Source organism: Ambystoma mexicanum, chromosome 1p, assembly GCF_040938575.1.
Source record: "Ambystoma mexicanum isolate Mex_15411 chromosome 1p, UKY_AmexF1_1, whole genome shotgun sequence".
NCBI classification, from domain to species: domain Eukaryota; kingdom Metazoa; phylum Chordata; class Amphibia; order Caudata; family Ambystomatidae; genus Ambystoma; species Ambystoma mexicanum.
Genome location: NC_090921.1, coordinates 876,694,657 through 876,702,451, shown reverse-complemented (window position 1 = coordinate 876,702,451; position 7,795 = coordinate 876,694,657).

Here is a 7,795-nt window from a genome sequence, read left to right as displayed (position 1 = left end):
TATATTTTTGGTAAAAGGTTCAGAGGGCCAAGGTAAGAGACTATGCGTACTGGTTTTCTGACATATTTCACAAATCTGAATGTAGTTCTTTATATCAGCATGGAAACCTGGCCATTAAAACGTCCCACTGATGTGCGTGTGGGTCTTAGAGTGTCCTAAGTGTCCCTCTGTCAAATGAGAATGTACAATTTCTAGCACAATCTTCCTGTGGGTTTTAGGGATTACTAACTGAATTTTACTTAGGCCTTCTGTGGAGGTTTCCTTTCTGAACAGTAATCCTTCTTTAGGAAGAAAAAAGGACTTCTTTCTCAAATCCTTCTCCTTCAGGAATCACCTGTAAGAAAGCCTATGCGAGTGCTGGATCATTCCGCTGGGTGAAGTCTAGGTCGGGAAGGATAGTAAGTGCTTCTTCCCTTGTGGCCTCCGTAATAGATGATTCATCAGCATCCACAAAGCCTAAGGTACCCCACTCAGTTTCTTCTGGTTCACTCTCTACACAAAGGGGAAATGGAGCACTTTGAAGAATTCCCTGTACAATTCTGTCTCCACAATTTAATTCAAATGGAATGTTGCCATGATTCAGTAGGAGAACCTTTATATCTCTCCAGAAGTCAGGATCTATGACACCTGCTAGGACATCCAAACCGAACTTCCAGGCCATGACAGATTTTGGAGCCAATCTTATATAACACCCAGGAGGGGGTATCAAGACTAAGTCTGTGTGAAACATTCCTCTTTTCCCTGGAGGGATACTAGCTTCTCTATTGCTACAGATATCAAAGCATATGAATTATTTTGTGGTGATATAGGGATCTGAGGCTCCATGACTAAGCTTCTGGAATTTTAGGGGTCCCCAATTTGTCTCAATTCATTCACATCCCAATGCTGACACCATATATAAGGAATATCCAAATTGTTATACATTGCACACCTATGTTATGGAAAAGCATATGTCAGTCTTGAGTAAGTATTTATATGTATTTTCAATTTGGTATAGTACAACTTAAGGTGTGGAGGAGAAATGCTCAATCCTGACATATGGATTTCAAACTGAAACACTATCATAGGCCCAATAATGAAGCCAGACTTTCACAAAATGAGGTTTTTGTATTCGTGAAATGTTCAATACTCATTAGTTTCAAAGGCAAGTTATGAATGGTAATTTCATAAGCAGATATATTTCTTGGCATCTTGGCATCATAAATGTGGCTTGAGACAATATACATTCTGTGCAGTATGTGTTTATTCATCAGGCCCAATACGTTTGAAGAAAATATTTCTCTTCATCAGGGGAGAATTTCAAATCAATTCTACAAAATAGTACTAATAATATTGTTTTAGAAAACCAATTACTGATCAATTTATACATTAATACCATTAATTTTATTCAGAAAGAAGTAAAACCAATAGATATAACGAAGTCCTCCAATATTATCAAGTATAACAATGTGATTAACAGTTTCTAGAGAAATAAGTAGTCGCTGGATTCATCAATGAGTGCAATCATCCTCTACTTTCAATGATAAGCTACTTCTGATTTCAAGAAACTCTGATGATCAATTTCTGCAAGAAGGTGAATATACTCGCTCCATCATTCAGGTTGGTCATTAACTACTTACAATGTTGAGCAACTCATGGTTTGTGAATGCTCCAATAAACAATTTGATACCTTTGGTTAAAGTCAGAATAAATATAGAATTACTAAAACAAGTAACAGCTCACCTCACTGTGTTTTGGCTGAGAACTTCAACTGACAGTGAATATGTAAATCATCTTCCATAGGACAAAATATGTCACATTTATCCTCCCTGTACTAATAAAGTTCCTAGTTTAAGAATTCATATGTAATTCATATGGTAGGAAGGCTTGGTATCAAACAGTAAGACAGACACAAGTGATCACATTTCAAGGGTGTTTACTGAACTTCAACTGGGTTTGAAAAATGCCTATCTAATCCTAAATCTAAAGATGGGAGCAAGCTACAACCATCAAATAATAATAACGCAGTCCTAGTGGTCTCTTGTCAAAATAAAAGGCCCTATACTAATAAACCTATTGCCAATCCTTACTTCTAAATACCAAATAGTGTGGGAAACAAAGTTTTGCAAAAGAAAGGTGTTCAAGAAATGATATGTGAGGATATTGAAGCCATTGGCTACCCTTCCCCATGTGTTCAGCATGTGACAAGGTGGCACACTCGATCTTAGTGCAATCTCTGACTTCTCTAGCACGTGGATGCAGTTCAACTCTTAGTATCAGTGCTTTCCATGTCAAAGTCTCTTTGGCATTCAAAGTCTTTTACTTCGGAGGGACTGATGTGACAAACAAACATTCAAAAATTCCTTTCTCCTCAGAATTCTCATGTACAACTTCTTGGGTGATTTTCAATTCACCCCAGGCTGCCTCTGCTGGGCTCAGACCCACTTTAACACAAAGCTTTCAATTGGTCTCCCTCTGTTGGGCTCAGACCAAATCCATGTGCTCTTCCAAACGTTCTCTACTTCATCGAAATCAAAGACTTTCGACTGTGCGCAGGATTTGACTTGACTCGTCGCAGGATCACTTTGTTTGACATGTATTCTTCTCTAGCAATTGATCTCCCTCCACCAGGTTCATACCACATTTTTCTACTGTTATTACTTCTCATCTGGATACCTTACAGAGACCTCTGATTGAGCACCCGCGTGATGCCAGACCACTCCATCTAAGATATTGTAGATTGCTTTAAAGTTCAATCACTCAACAGCATTTCAACTTCAATCGCTTTCTTATGACACACGTTGTAACAATGTTTGTTCCAGCGCTCACCATGCAATATCGCTGCTTGCAACCTTGGCTTCAACACAGACTGGTCTTGTATCTGTCTCCCCAACTCACCAGCTGTGTTAATTTCAATGATGTGGCTTATTTATTGGAGCCAAGGACAGTACCACGGCAGCTGGCATTTCTTCCCGCCTTGACTATTGATGCGGCAGGGACCTGGGTACCTGCGACATACAATCCAGGATTCTTCAGCCTGGTTTCCTGGTCTTACGCTTTCTGTTCTTGAGGTTACCGCAATCTGATAGTTGATTTTAGGAATGCATGGAAGGTCCAGATGGCAGGCCAGCTGCGGATGTCCAGATGGGCTCCAATGAGGAATGTATTCCAGTTTTGTCTATGAGGAAGCATGACACATTTCGCCAGACCTCTACACCCAAGGTACATACAATACAAGTAAGCATAATTACATTCCTCTGGCTTACTGTTGACAGTAAGGGTCCTGACTGTGCTTCACTTGGTCCTCGCTGACACACCCAAGCTCCACACATCCCAAGACGGCCAAGGGCTGTTCCCCATGAAATGTGCCAGTAGAGCTTTGCTTGCTGGGGGCACTCTCCTGAGTGGCCATGTTTTTTTCCAGCCCAGCAGGGTTTCTGGCTGACCAATGAAACTCAGATGATTTGCACCTCAATTGCAGGGCAGCCTGTCCATCTTGTTCCCTGCAATACACTGGATTGTTTGCCACACTTGGGTCATCTTGGGTTTGACTGCTTGGCCAGCAGCTAAAGGCTTCACTGTAATGCAAAAAGTACAGTTCAGATTTAAAAATAAAAGCAAAGAGTTTAGGGGTTCCATAACGATGGAAAGAAAGGTGTAATAAAGAGAATCTTTCCTAACACCACCCAACCCGCACAGGCCGGGGCAAGCTCGGGTCTTAAGATCCGGCCCCGAGGTTGCAAAGGTCTGCCCGAGGCGGGCAAGCTGTTCCCCCCATTTCCACCCCACAGCAACTGCAGCTACCTGATTGATCATCCCAGTAGCATATGCTTGTCTCAAAGATTATGCCATGCACATGTAAGTACACACGCTGGTACAGTAAAACTGCGAATGGCTCATTAAATCAATTATGGTTCCTTTGATCGCTCCATCTGGCACTTGTATAACTCTGATACTTCTATAGCTAATACATGATGAGAAATGCTGATATCCCAGGATATGGCAAACATTAGACCAAGAGAAATACAGGCTCGCCCAACCGCTTCAGTGACTGTAGGTGACCTTGGCCCAATCGCATGGCCCCATGAAAGCGATGATACATTCAGATTTCTACTCTATCAACTTTTGCTGGTATTTTCTGTGCCTACAATGGTGAACATGGGAAACAGGGAATCAGGGTTCGATTCCGGTGAGGGAGACTGGGAATGACCAACCACATCCAAGGAAGCAAGCAAGCACGGGAATCCCCCACTCCCGACCCGAGGAGGTAGTGATGAAAACATTTCCATACAGGATTCAATTGATGCCCAATGACTGGAATGAGTGCACTTTAAATCCTTTCACAAGGATTCATTGGAGTGCAAGTCTGGTGGCAGCAGTTGCGGTAATACCATTTCCATTAGCGTATGTTAAAGTTGCTGCAGTGAAAAAGGCTCATAGTCGGATCTTGGGTTCGAGCTTGTGGTCTGCATGAGGCGTGCTACTGCCTGTCCCAGGCCCTTCCTCTTGGTGCCCCCTTGATGCTCTTTAGTGAATCCCCTGGGGTACAAAGCATTTACTTAAAAAAAAAATAATAGTATTCAAAGCAGGCTGGTCACCTGAATACATAGGCTAGGTATAATGAAATTGGACTCTGGTTCTAATTTTTGTGGTTGTTGGAACTGAGGCCATGATTGAGAGGGAGGGCTGGGGCATTGTCATTGGTATGAGGCAGGTAGTTGGGGAAAGCTGGTTGGAGGCTTGGCAGGCCTGGCATAGGCACACAAAGAACCCATAACAAATCCCTCCTTTCATTCCTTCCTATTGTTTGTAGTAACCTCCTGGTTACCACTTCCTGTTGCCAAACAGGAAGTGCATGATAACTCATGAGCTCTCTAGTGTTTGGTTGTGGCTGGCTATAGAAGCCACACCCAAGATTCTTCCAGTGCTTTGTGTTGCTTACTGGGAGCTGTATCAGCAACACACTTGCCATGCTCTGGATCAGCCAGCATCTGCTTACCTGCTCCGGATCATCCTGTTTCTGCTTAGCTGCTCCGGATCATCCTGCTTCTGCTTACCTGGTCCAGATCATCCTGCTTCTGCTTACCTGCTCCGGATCATCCTACTTCTGCTTACCCGCTCTGGATTATTCAGCTTCAGCTTACCTGGTTCTTATTCCACACCGCAGCTATCTCCATTCAGGAGGGGACTTCTACACCGGCACCTGTAAGAACAAAGAGGAACAGCGTTAACACGCGCACATCTGTAACGCTGCTCATACTCACCGAATCTTCCCACGACACTGGAATCCAGGTTAATTGCACGAGCACACAAACCCCTGTAAAAAAGAAGAGACATTATTCATTGTGCTCGCTCCAATAACGCAGACACTTATTTCACTGCGCTCTCTCTCTCTACGTGGTGCATACTTACCAAAAGCCTCCGTGCAAACTTACCTAACCACCAAGTCTCAGTAGTGCTGAACCTGGACTCGAGGCGCTAATACCACATAATTTCTCCTGCAAAGGAAAGGGAGAGACATTACCAGGCACGCTCGAATTGAAGGCGCTGCGCAAACCTACCAGCAGCTAGCTTCTACACGCAGCGCTACTCACCCACAAAAATACTGGCAAACAAAGACAATACGGACAATTTTGGAGACTCGACATTCTCTGCGCAACGTTCACTTTTGGGAAGGACTTTCTAGCCAGTAAAGAAACTGGCGCCTTGTACTCTCGGCCTCGCTGTGAAGGCATAAGACAGCGTTTGGCATCTGAACTCAGCCTAAAGACATTGGCACCAATCACAGGAGTGAATTGCGCCCCTGCAAATGCAGGATGGAGTGCACACCCTACTAAAGATCGAGGTATTCCTCCGGGTGAAACAGGGGAAGTGAAGACTGGGGGTCAAGGGAGGCTCGTCCATCGCTCCTGCAGAGACACAGGTGAGTGTGGCAGGCATGTGTATTGTGCACCTAGAGGTGCAATTCTTGGACTGGTGCAAGACGAACAAAAGCGAAAGCTTTTGCCAAGAATGTTTTTATTAATAAAGAACGAAAGTCAGATGTTTGAAGACAATCAGATACTGTTGTAGTTCCAACCATAAATTAATCTGACAAGCAATCCGGTGGTGTTGTTCACATTACCTGCAGAGAAGCTTCCAGGAAACCATAGTCTTTGGGTTCTGGGGAGGGGGTAATGGTTGCAAAGCTGGAACTCAAAGGAATTGATTGAAGGGCACCACAAGGAGTGGAGCCTGCAGCTTAATTTGACTTAACACGAGAAACCTCAGCTGACCCAGACACAGAAAGGATTTAAGGGATGGATAGCTCTTTCTTGCTTCTGTGGGTGGTGGTGCATGGCCATTCTTAATTGGTGGAGGGATTTGTCTAGTCAATTCTGACAAGAAACAAGACTCTTCCATGCTAATTGGTTACATGACCCCCAGAGGTTGGCATTTAACTTATTAGATGGACAAGTTGTGATCAGCACAATAGACCGAGCAATAACAGGTCTCTGATGCCTTTAGATGTCCACACGCGCTAAACATAATGGATCAGCATGTGTAAGCCCCCTGGTAACCTGCTGAACCCCGTTCGTGATAGGGATTGGGGATTTAAATTATTTCCCATCAACGAGAATTCCCAGTAAGTGCGGGTCATGAACTTGTGTTGATTATTCCCTGCCCTTTGCACACACTGCCCGTCAATACTAGAGATTGGATGGTTTAGTGAGGTCCTCGGATCAGCCCTGCTGGGTTCAGCAACAGCCCTGGCAGAGAACCAAGAAGACCTTCCATCATGACTATCTTGAGGAAGTAAATGTCATTACAAGGTTTCTGCAGGTGAACCTGCAGAAGGATCATGAACAGTGGAGCAGCCAGAGGGAGAACTGCATGCCCAAACTTAGTTGCGTTAGAGATGCACACACCCACATCCCAGGAGACCCCTCATGCTACGGTCTGGCCAGGGGAGCATTCCGCAAGCTGGGGTGTGCGGGATCCAGGCACCACAGAGTGGGATCCCTCCCACCGGAGGGGTCCTTGACCCAGCAGACAGATAGGGGCATCCAGCAGGGTTGGGTTAACCTGCTGGTACATCTCCAACTACGCACCAGAGAGGGAGCCCCAAGAAGATCCCCTCCTCTCTGAGCCGGGTTTGAGCTGTCGTGTCAGCTGAGGTGTGCTCCTATCTCTGACCTGCAAGCGGGTGGGTGTTGGTGGGGTGTCCCCTGGTTGGAAGGGAAGTCCTGAGTGGGGGTATCTGGCAGCTGAGGAAAACCTGGCTGTTCTTGTAGGACACCTCCCCAGATGGACAGGGGCAGAGCACACTGGGCAAGCTCTGAGCCATGGTGCAGCCAGACTTACACAATGGGCGTGTGTCGGGTTACAGACTGCCAACACTATGGGTGAACAATTGCTGTGCTTGACGACTCAGTAGGTGACTTTCCCTCATGTCCAGGCACCAGAAACTCGGCCCGTGTGGCTGAGTTTGAATTTGAAGACTCTAGCGGTCCCACCTGACACCCACCCTGCCTCCTCCAGCCTTCCTCTCCACCCCGACCTAAAGGTGGAGGAGGAGGTCATGGTCGGGCAAGGATGAGTGGATCAGCAAGGGGGGCCAGAGGCAGAGCTGTGGGAAGGCCTGTCACACTGCCACAGAAGACAGGAGTGGAATTCCCAGACTCAGCGTCTGGAACCTGTTTGTTTCAAAACGAGATGGTCTTGGCCAACTCACAATTGGGACAGGGTTCTGCCACACAAGGGCCAACAAGAACAGAGACCTCTCTACTATCATCTGGGTTGATGGAGGTTGAGGTGGAGGAGGAGGCCATTGCAG